Below are 12,071 nucleotides of genomic sequence, written 5' to 3' on the forward strand. Positions count from 1 at the left end.
AGATCATTAGTCTGTCAATAATTAATTTAAAAGAAAATAGAAAATACTCACCCTTCTGAATTACGAGTAGCCAGCAAATGATATATTGAGCAATCACTGGAGTTGTTGACAATGGGGGAATTCTGCAGTGGAGATAATCCTGCATTCTTTGGTGCTGATACCTTTTTTGGGGGATGATTTAACCATTTGGTGAGCGGGTAGTAGTGGAGATGGATTTATCAAAGTTTTTCTTCAGCTGCTACGTTTCTGAAGTACGAGGAAACTTATTTTCAGCCCACTATCTTAAACAGCTTATAACAATGGAATTCTGTTCAAACAGGAGATATATGTATTTCAGTTGTGGTAGGTTGTATTTGTTTGGGTAGCATCGTTTAAAATTCCTGTCATCTCACAGTTCGGATGTCTTAAACCCATGCTTGAGACTCATTGTGATCCAGGTGGGAGGATAGAAACCGAGGAAGTGGTTTTGGGAGAGGGAGAAGGTTCAGAGCTGTCAGTGTATGAGGTGGGGGGGCAGGTGGGTGCAGGGTGATGGGAGGCAACAGATCTGAGAGTCAGGCTGAGGAGTGAAGTGCTATGAGTGCAGGGTCAGGGAGAGGGAGCAGTGGGTGGGGTGGCTGTTTTGATCAGAAAGGGTTTTATACAGAGATAGTAGGAACTGAAGATGCTGGAGAATCCAAGATAACAAGGTGTGGAGTTGGTTGAACACAGCAGGCCAAGCAGCTTTATGATGAAGAGCCTAGGCCTGAAACGTCAGCTTTTGCGCTGCTGAGATGCTGCTTAGCCTGCTGTGTTCATCCAGCTCCACACTTTGTTATCCCACTATTCTCAGTTGTCTTCTTTGCTAGAGCTTTTTAGTTCAATTCTTTTCTCTCATCTCACTAAATTACACTTTTCCAGTTGAGCCATTTGCCATTCATTAGTAAACTTTTCATCCTTACCAGGCCTGTTTTGTAATAAGAGAAATTCAGCATCTGTGGAGACGGAAACAAAGCTATCATTTTCCAAAGCACATGTGACTCTCCGTCAGAACAAATTCATTCCTTTGCGTTTGACTTGCAATGGCCATGTTGTTGGACCTTTACCCCTTCTTACACCAATTCATGTCATCCACAGTTCTGCCTCTTTCCCCAGTTGAAATTAATTTATATAAAATGTTAAAATCAATGACTTCAGCACTGATCACACTGACATTTCACTAGTCATTCTTTTAAAGGTTGACAAGGTCCTGTTTGCAACAATGACCCCTTTCCTGTTCTATTTTGGCCAATTTGTAACCTACCTCAGAAGCTTGCCTTTAATTTATAGCTTCTAGCTTGTAAATTAATTGCTTGTCTGGTACTGGATTGAAAAAGACCTTGCTGAGATCAAATCTATCAAATCCACTGATTACATTTGTGAAGGGGATGTGTCACTTCTGCAAAGATCCCAGTAAATTTATTAAGGGTGATATCTCTCTCTAAGTTCAGTTGCTGACTTCTTGGGCTGAAATTGCAAACCCAAGAGAGATGAGTTTGACATTTCCTGCCTGCTAATGAGTCTTCTTCAGGGTTTCACAGGAATCCACCTGAAACCCACCGGTAATCAATTGATGAAAGGTATTTGACCTGAAAACTCAACCCTGTTTTTCTCTCTTCTCAGATGCTGCAAGATCTGCTGAGTATTTCCAAGACTTCTGACTTCATAGCAGATTTTTGTATTTATTTCAGGTTTTGGGTGAAACTTTTCCCTTTGATTTGCAAATTGTCATTTTCAGGAAATTTGTCTTAGGTGATTTACAATAACCTATGTTGACGTTTTTGTGCACAACTTTTCACTCGTCAACTCATTAACTGTGCAGCCAACTCCTACAGTGACCAGCTTAAGGAATCGTGTGACAGGAGTGGTAGATGTGCTCACCTCTGCCATGCTTTATCCTCTGGATCACCAAAGGAGGCTGCATTGCCAAATGCAGGCACCTGGGCAAAGGTAGCAGCCTGGGTCAGTATAGGCTTCAGGATCAACCAAAACTACAACAGACTGAAAGAATGTAAATGATATTTCTGGCTGTACAAGAGTAAGTACCACCATTTTCACTCTGACCTCTAATCATTCAAACCTTGCCACTGCATAGATCTCTTACTAAGCTCATCTACTACAACTCTCACTATTGTCCACAAAATATTGTCTATGTTCAATCCTCAATGTTTTCATCCAATTCCATTTCTGAGCTTTTCTTGAATGTGAATATGCACTTATGAGGAGAGTTGATTTTGGAATGGGCATCATCCTCCAGATGTAGCACAGCATTGACTTCAATGTTGCCAATAGCATCAAGGCAAACTGGATAAAGATTACTCATATGACAGACTCTATATTGTATTTGCAATCTTTGGGGTTGCAATGGAGGAATTGTTACCCTGTGAACAGTAATAATGTGAAGATCTAGGCATTCCTACAGGCCAATTTTCCACGTGGTTCATCACCGTAACAGATTTCAGATGTCCACCTTGAGGACTGTGTTTTGACATTTAAGATGGATAATGCCAATATACAGGATGTCAGATTGGTTGGATGCTTATCATGATTGGATTGCATCATATTGTGCTGGTTTCCTGATTACGTATCATATGAGATACGTAAAGAAATGATGTCTATACTTTACTTGTAATAACCTTGATGACAGTGCTTATTGCCCATTCCTTTTGGGATATATCACTTGAAAGGCAATAAAGTCTTCTGCTTTTCTGATGGTGTCCATGTGGTTTGTCGAGTTTATCGCATGTTCTCTCTGACTAGGATTGCAGTTGCTTCCTGGAATTTATTGACACACCATGTGCTTCAGTGGAGGGGTTGTTAGCTCAGTTAACAGGTTTGTGATGCAGATTGATAGTAACAGTGTGGGTTGAATTTCTGTACTGGCTAAGGTTTCTATGAAGGACTTGCATTCTGAACATTTGGTCTTTACCTTAGGCGTGTTGACCCATAAGTTACACCCTCCTCCAGTTCTGTCTTTCATGAGTGAAAGCAGCCTATGGTCACCTTCAGTATATGCATGAAGCTTGTTCAGTATTGTTCTTTGGATGACTTTTCTTCTGTGTTGTTGTGCAGGATTGTGTTGTATGATGGGCTTTCCCAGTGGTTGGATTTTTTACTCCTTTTTTAGCCCAATGTTGTCATGTAGAACATTAACTTGTATATTTCAGAAAATGATGAACACTGTTTTAGTGGATGAGATAAGCTACATATCATACAAGGTTTTGATGTTGTATTGAACCTTTTGACTCCTATGGTTATTCCAGAAACAAGAATTTGCTGCTGGCCAGCAATAATTGGTTTGAACTTTCATCATGGTAGAGTATCAGTGATATATTCTTTGAGGTTGGTCAGAAGTGATTTTCCTTTTTGATACCGACATTTTGCTTTTTCCAGCAATCCTTTCTGATGGCAAGAGAAGGTGATGCACAAAATGCACTATGCAACAAGCTGACTTCCAACCTTTACCGCTTTATGAGTAGAATATCCTTGAAACACTGGGCATGGAGACCATGGGGAAAGTATATGTTTAAAGGCCTTTCACAAGTTCAAAGTTAGTATCATTCCTCGCTTTCTTATCTCCTTCTATAATCATCCATTCACTCTATCATACTCGAGTATTCACTACCCAATTGAGATATACAATACGAGAACACCTTGCCATGTAACTTCTTCCTCAAGGATTACCGCAAAGAACAATCAAATCTTTTCTGCTTCTACTCCTACAGGTCCTTTTTAAGAAGAAGTATCAGCATTCAAAGCTGACTTAAAACAGTCTGCACCATTCACTTCTCCAGGATCAAATGCATGTCCTAAGTGAAACAAAAACATGAGTAAAAGGGAGCAATTAATTATGAATTTGTAGGTTCAAAGTCTTCAGTTATCACCCATGATCGTAGTTGGGTTGTATTTGTGTCTGTGGGCTACTTGTACAGCACTGCATATATACAGTGATAATGGGAACTGCAGATGCTGGAGAATCCAAGATAACAAAGTGTGGAGCTGGATGGACACAGCAGGCCAAGCAGCATCTCAGGAGCACAGAAGCTGACGTTTCGGGCCTAGACCCTTCATCAGAGAGGGGGATGGGGAGAGGGTTCTGGAATAAATAGGGAGAGAGGGGGAGGCGGACCAAAGATGGAGAGTAAAGAAGATAGGTGGAGAGAGTATAGGTGGGGAGGTAGGGAGGGGATAGGTCAGTCCAGGGAAGACGGACAGGTCAAGGAGGTGGGATGAGGTTAGTAGGTAGGAAATGGAGGTGCGGCTTGAGGTGGGAGGAAGGGATGAGTGAGAGGAAAAAACAGGTTAGGGAAGCAGAGACAGGCTGGGCTGCAGTTTGGGATGCAGTGGGGGGAGGGGATGAGCTGGGCTGGTTTTGTGATGCAGTGGGGGGGGGGGGAGGGGAAGAACTGGGCTGGTTGTGGGATGCAGGAGGGGAAGGGGAGATTTTGAAGCTGGTGAAGTCCACATTGATACCATTGGGCTGCAGGGTTCCCAGGCGGAATATGAGTTGCTGTTCCTGCAACCTTCGGGTGGCATCATTGTGGCACGGCAGGAGGCCCATGATGGACATGTCCTCTGAGGAGTGGCAGGGGGAGTTGAAATGGCTCGCGACTGGGAGGTGCAGTTGTTTTTTGCGAACCAAGCAGAGGTGTTCTGCAAAGCGGTCCCCAAGCCTCCGCTTGGTTTCCCCAATGTAGAGGAAGCCACACCAGGTGCAATGGATACAATATACCACATTGGCAGATGTGCAGGTGAACATCTGTTTGATATGGAAGGTCATCCTGGGGCCTGGGATGGGGGTGAGGGAGGAGGTGTGCGGGCAAGTGTAGCACTTCCTGCGGTTGCAGGGGAAGGTGCCGGGTGTGGTGGGGTTGGAGGGGAGTGTGGAGCGGACAAGGGAGTCGCAGAGAGAGCGGTCTCTCCGGAAGGCAGACAAGGGTGGGGATGGAAAAATGGCTTGGGTGGTGGGGTTGGATTGTAGATGGCGGAAGTCTCGGAGGATGATATGTTGTATCCGAAGGTTGGTGGTGTGGTATGTGAGGACGAGGGGGATCCTGGTGGGGGCGGTTGTGGCAGGGGCGGGGTGTGAGTGATGTGTTGCGGGAGACGGGGTCAAGGGCGTTCTCGACCACTGCGGTGGGGTGGGGGGTTGGGGTTGGTGGTGGGAGTTGTGGTCCTGGAAGAACGTGGACATCTGGGATGTGTGGGAGTGGAATGCCTCATCCTGGGAGCAGATGCGGCGGAGGCGGAGGAATTGGGAATAGGGGATGGAATTTTTGCAGGAGGGTGGGTGGGAGGAGGTGTATTCTCGGTAGCTGTGGGAGTCAGTGGGCTTGAAATGGACATCAGTTTCTAGCTGGTTACCTGGGATGGAGACAGAGGTCCAGGAAGCTGAGGGATGTGTTGGAGATGGCCCAGGGGAACTTGAGTTTGGGGTGGAAGCTGTTGATAAAGTGGATGAATTGTTCAAGCTCCTCTGGGGAGCAAGAGGTGGTGTCGATTCAGTCATCAATGTAACGGAGGAAGAGGTGGGGTTTTGGGCCTGTGTAGGTGCGGAAGAGGGACTGTTCCACGTAACCTACAAAGAGGCAGGCATAGCTGGGGCCATGCAGTTACCCATGGCCACCCCCTTTGTCTGTAGGAAGTAGGAGGAATCGAAAGAGAAGTTGTTGAGGGTGAGGACGAGTTCGGCTAGGTGGATGAGGGTGTCGGTGGAGGGGGATTGGTCAGGCCTGCGGGACAGGAAGAAGCGGACAGCCTTGAGGCCATCTGCATGAGGAATACAGGTGTATAGGGACTGGACGTCCATGGTGAAAATGAGGTGTTGGGGGCCGGGGAATTGGAAGTCCTGGAGGAAGTGGAAGGCATGGGTGGTGTCACAGACATAGGTGGGGAGTTCCTGGACCAAAGGGGAGAAAATGGAGTGCAGATAGGTGGAGATGAGTTTGGTGGGGCAGGAACAGGCTGAGACAATGGGTTGACCAGGGCAAGCAGGTTTGTGGATTTTGGGAAGGAGATAGAAATGGGCCGTGCGGGCTTGGGGAACAATGAGGTTGGAGAGTGTGGGTTGGAGGTCCCCTGAGGTGATGAGGTCATGGATGGTGTTGGAGATGATGGTTAGGTGCTCTGCCCTAGTTGACCCATTGTCTCACCCGCCTGCCGTGGTTGACCCATTGTCTCAGCCTGTTCCAGCCCCACTGAACTCATCTCCACCTATCTGGGCTCCATTTCCTCCCCTTTGGTCCAGGAACTGCCCACCTACGTCCGTGACACCACCCACGCTCTCCACCTCCTCCAAGACTTCCAATTCCCCGGCCCCCAACACCTCATTTTCACCATGGAAGTCCAGTCGCTATACTCCTGTATTCCTCGTGCAGATGGCCTCAAGGCTGTCCGCTTCTTCCTGTCCTGCAGGCCCGACCAATCCACATCCACCAACACCCTCATCCGCCTAGCCGAACTCGTCCTCACCCTCAACAACTTCTCTTTCGATTCCTCCTACTTCCTACAGCCAAAGGGGGTGGCCATGGGTACCCGCATGGGCCCAAGCTATGCCTGCCTTTTTGTAGGTTGCGTGGAATAGTCCCTCTTCCGCACCTACACAGGCCCCAAGCCCCACCTCTTCCTCCGTTACATTGATGGCTGAATCAGCGCCGCCTCTTGCTCCCCAGAGGAGCTCGATCAGTTCATCTACTTCACCAACACCTTCCACCCTAACCTCAAGTTCCCCTGGGCCATCTGCAACACATCCCTCAGCTTCCTGGACCTCTCAGCCTCCATCTCAGGTAACCAGCTAGAAACTGATGTCCATTTCAAGCCCACTGACTCCCACAGCTACCTAGAATACACCTCCTCCCACCCACCCTCCTGCAAAAATTCCATCCCCTATTCCCAATTCCTCCACCTCCGCAGCATCTGCTCCCAGGAAGAGGCATTCCACTCCCGCACATCCCAGATGTCCATGTTCTTCCAGGACCACAACCCCCTCCCCCCCCCCACCCCACCGCAGTGGTCGAGAACGCCCTTGACCGCGTCTCCCGCAACACATCGCTCACACCCCGCCCCCGCCACAACCGCCCCCAGAGGATCCCCCTCGTCCTCACATACCACACCACCAACCTCCAGATACAACATATCATCCTCCGAGACTTCCGCCATCTACAATCCAACCCCACCACCCAAGCCATTTTTCCATCCCCACCCTTGTCTGCCTTCCGGAGAGACCGCTCTCTCTGTGACTCCCTTGTCCGCTCCACACTCCCCTCCAACCCCACCACACCCGGCACCTTCCCCTGCAACCGCAGGAAGTGCTACAAATGCCCACACACCATCTCCCTCACCCCCATCCCAGGCCCCAGGATGACCTTCCATATCAAACAGATGTTCACCTGCACATCTGCCAATGTGGTATATTGTATCCATTGCACCTAGTGTGGCTTCCTCTACATTGGGGAAACCAAGCGGAGGCTTGGGGGCCGCTTTGCAGAACACCTCTGCTCGGTTCGCAACAAACAACTGCACCTCCCAGTCACGAACCATTTCAACTCTACCTCCCATTCCTCAGAGGACATGTCCATCATGGGCCTCCTGCCGTGCCACAATGATGCCACCCGAAGGTTGCAGGAACAGCAACTCATATTCCGCTTGGGAACCCTGCAGCCCAATGGTATCAACGTGGACTTCACAAGCTTCAAAATCTCCCCTTCCAACACCGCATCCCAAAACCAGCCCAGCCTGTCTCTGCTTCCCGAACCTGTTCTTCCTCTCACCCATCCCTTCCTCCCACCTCAAGCCGCACCTCCATTTCCTACCTACCACCTCATCCCACCTCCTTGACCTGTCCATCTTCCCTGGACTGACCTATCCCCTCCCTACCTCCCCACCTATACTCTCCTCTGTTCCTGTCTTGATTTCTCTCCATCTTTGGTCTGCCTCCCCCTCTCTCCCTATTTATTCCAATTCCCTCTCCCCATCCCCTTCTCTCTGATGAAGGGTCTCGGCCCGAAACGTCAGCTTTTGTGCTCCTGAAATGCTGCTTGGCCTGCTGTGTTCATCCAGCTTCACACTTTGTTATCTTGTCCATATATACAGTTGTGCACAGCTGAAAGATTGCCAGACAAAGACTTTTGAAAACACCTTCAAAGCCTTTGCTAAGCTTTAAAACTCAGCTTAGGTACTTTAACAAGTTCTTTGACTGACCCTCCAGAGATTCTAAATTCTAGTTCAAACCCATTGATTTTTATGCATTCAATACATTGACAAAATAGTCCCATTGAGGTTAAGGGAGTCCATCTTTTTCATTTTCGTTAAAACAGAATTTTTAATGAGCCAAAACCACATCTGAAAGGTAATATAATTTGTTACCATCTTCCTAGCAGGAAATTACAAGGTCCTAGCCTGTTGTTTTCTCATCAGGAAAATTAATTAATGAAACATTTCAAATTGGAGATGTAAAAAAAAAGTCCAATGGAGGTGTACAATTTACGTCAGAAGTACCAAAGAGGATAATTACTTTTATTAAATATAAAACACATTTTGGCCCAACATTTATTATTTGGCAGGGGTTTTATTTTACTGGGTGCACCATGGAACAGACTAGGTTTAATAAGAAATAGATGGGAGTTTAACATGGGGAAAGAATAATAAAAAAACTTTGACACCACCCAAGGATGTCCCAACTCTCTTTATATGCAATGCGGTGCAATCAAAACGTTAGCCAGTTGAATAAAAATTGTACACATAGAAAATTAAATGCCATAAAATGCATATTTACACATTTGAATATACAAAACAAGGAAAGTAATTATATCACCATATGGGGGAAACTTGAAATCTTGGCATAGTCTGCAGAATTAGCAGGAAAATTATTATCTTAATAGCAACAATTCATCAACTTCATGCTAACATGTGAAATAATACCATTCACTCTCTCATCCATAAAATCAGCTAAAAATATAAACAAAGTAGGATGTTTATTGTTTGATTCCTATAAACAACTCTACATCTATCGAGTCAATAAGCCAGCACTGAGCTTAAATTGACAGCAAACAATTTATTAGACAGTCTAATGGATTCGTAGCAGTGCAGTACTCAATGCTGGCAATTGCCATTCTGTACAGCAAAAGAAGTTCTTACAGCAGTAAATTTGAATGTAATTAGCTAATGAGACTTCAAAAACTACAGACAAATTGTTCCTTTTGTTTGTGTGATTAGAGAAAGCCAAGTAATGAAACTAGTGCCACAGAGTAGTAAATGTTGTTCGTGAAATTTTCTTTAAGATACTCAGCTACTTAGGTTATTAAGGTCTATGTAGGTAAGCCTAGAACTGACAATACCCGTCCTTTTCCTTCCAATTCAGCCTTCATCATTGCTTGTGCTTTATTATGCATGAAACTGATTCTTGTCCATTACTACATAACCATTTAACTCACAGTTGATGACTTTTTTGTCAGTTCAGACCTTGTTAAGGAGGAACTGCTTTGAAATTAATATTGATATTCACTTATTGAAATTAATTTAAGCCAGCATTACTTGGTGGGGAGGGAGTGGGGGGGGGACATTGACTGAGTGGACACAAAAGAGTTAAACTAAAATCCTAGCCTCATCGAACTACCAGGCCATTGTGACCATGTCATATGTGGCAGTGCCAGGAGCTGCTGAGGATCAGTCACTGCATAGTCAAACCATATATAAGACTATATATAATTTACAACTCTTGCTGTAAAAAGAGGCTGGGGTGGACAGGGCAAAGGCAGGATTGAGACAAGCGGGTGGAATTTTAACTTTTCGCACCTGACAGAAATGGAGTGGGTGAGCAGTGAAAATGGAGCTGTTCTATTTGTTCTCAATTCTCTGCAGTCTGTCATTTTAACACCACTGGTTTTGGTGGTCATGACATAGCCACCAAACGTGGGAGAAAAACCTCCTGCATGATTTTTTTTAATGTGATTCCCATGATAATAATAGGACATGCACAGCCTTTTAAACAGGCAAAGGTTACCTGCTGGGCTGAAGCAAGTTGGCAGCTGATGCAAACAATGCTCCCCAGGGAAGAGAGAACTCCTCTTTTGCGGCCTAGGAGGTATGCTGTAGGCCATACAATGTCACAGTCTTCAACTCTCCAGACTCTTTCCAAAGAGACTCCTCTAAAATATCCCCTATCAGTCAGATGGCTGACAGCAAGGACTGCCTGTTCTTCCCTTGCTGGTAGTTATAATGAGCCTCCTCTCCCATCTCAAAGCACCGATCAAGGTTGAAATCGAGCCCAGTCTGAAAGCCTAATTGCAGGTCACAGGCTGGTAATAGCTCATTCCTTCTTCATGAATATTAAGGAATTCAGCCTAACAGCCAGTCATTTTAATTGTGCTCCTTTCCCTGGAAGCTTGTGGGTTTGAACGCCAACAGAGTTCTACAATTGATGTGTGCCCTGTATAATCATAGAATTTACTGTGTGGTGCCAAAGGTTTAACACAGCCAAAAATGGACATATGGCAATTATGTTGTTTGCTGAACAATTAATGAATATTTCAAAGTAACCATACTTCATAATTAATACAATAACCATTAAAAATGCAGCTAAATACAAGCAGAAACCAGAATAAAGTGACAATAGAATGTTAGCATAAACAATAAAACTGCATTCAGGCCACCTTCATCATCCTCTCATTTGTGTAATTAATGATTTTTTAAAAAATTCTTCCCACCTTTCCAAGAAATGAATTATATTTGTAAAAGACAACAATTAGTATACGCCCACAACAAACAAGAATAATTAATAAATTAAAACAATTACAACAACAAATTAAATTCTTATCATTAATCATACCACTACAACAGGGTACATTGCGCCTTTCCTTAACAAGACAATCCTGTTTTAAAACTTACAAACCTATCATCGGAAAAGAATGTAATTGTGGAGCAATAGGACTGGAATCTTGTGAACCTTTCTGAGCAGCCCATATTTCAAAAAGTTGCAAATTATTCAGATTTGAATTTTTCCATTGATTCAATGAGGTAGAAATGGACAGGTCACCGGTTATGGTCTCTGCGAGGAACTTGATGCCCTTCACTCTCTCAACCTCCGTTCCTTTGATGAAGATGGGGGCATGTTCTCCTCCTTTCTTTCTCAAGTCAATCATCTCTTCTTTAGTTTTGCCAACATTGTGAGAGAGATTGTTTCATACCTTTTTCATAATGAATGCGGCCTCTAAACCGACTGGGTTGTACTTCTGCTTCTTTATCAATGGCAAGATCATTAGTTGGTTTTTAAGTTCCTTATATTCCAGCCCATTAGCTGGAGTTAACCCTGGTTTAGAAGGCGCAAACATCAGTGGGTAGCACAGTGGTTCAGTGGTTAGCACTGCAGCCTCAGAGTGCCAGGGACCCGGGTTTGATTCCAGCCTCAGGTAACTGTGAGGAGTTTGCACATTCTCCCCATGTCTGTGTGGGTTTCCTCCGGGTGCTCCGGTTTCCTCCCACAGTCCAAAGATGTGCAGGCTAGGTGGATTGGCCATGCTAAATTGCCCGTAGTGTTCAGGGGTGTGTGAGTTATAGGGATAGGGGTCTGGGTGGGATGCTTCAAGGGCGGTGTGGACTTGTTGGGCCGAAGGGCCTGTTTCCACACTGTAGGTAAACTAACCTAACCTAATCTAATCAGATCTTCAAGTCCAGGGATGTCAGAGTGTGCAGGTCAGTTGTCATGAGAATAACATTTTTGTTTAGCGCTATCCAAGTTGGTGCAGACCTTATCAGTTACACATTCCTTGCTCTACTTTGCACGATTACACATTTTACCTTTAAACTGGTCTGGCAAAAGGTGGTAAACAGTTTGGCTTTCTCCATTGTAAAAATATCACTTGGTGCATACTCATTCAGGACATGGGTGAGACCACTTTGTTGCCAATTAAGTCTTATTGCTGCCATAACTCTCACTCTCACTGTGTGGTAAACAATGCTGTTTCCTATCATGTATCGGCCCAGCCATGCATCACTGCAAATAAACTCAGTGTGGCCCAGCCTACTTAGCAGAGCAACTCCCATTTCATGCAGGATTA

Source organism: Stegostoma tigrinum, chromosome 10 (assembly GCF_030684315.1).
Source record: "Stegostoma tigrinum isolate sSteTig4 chromosome 10, sSteTig4.hap1, whole genome shotgun sequence".
Classification (NCBI taxonomy): domain Eukaryota; kingdom Metazoa; phylum Chordata; class Chondrichthyes; order Orectolobiformes; family Stegostomatidae; genus Stegostoma; species Stegostoma tigrinum.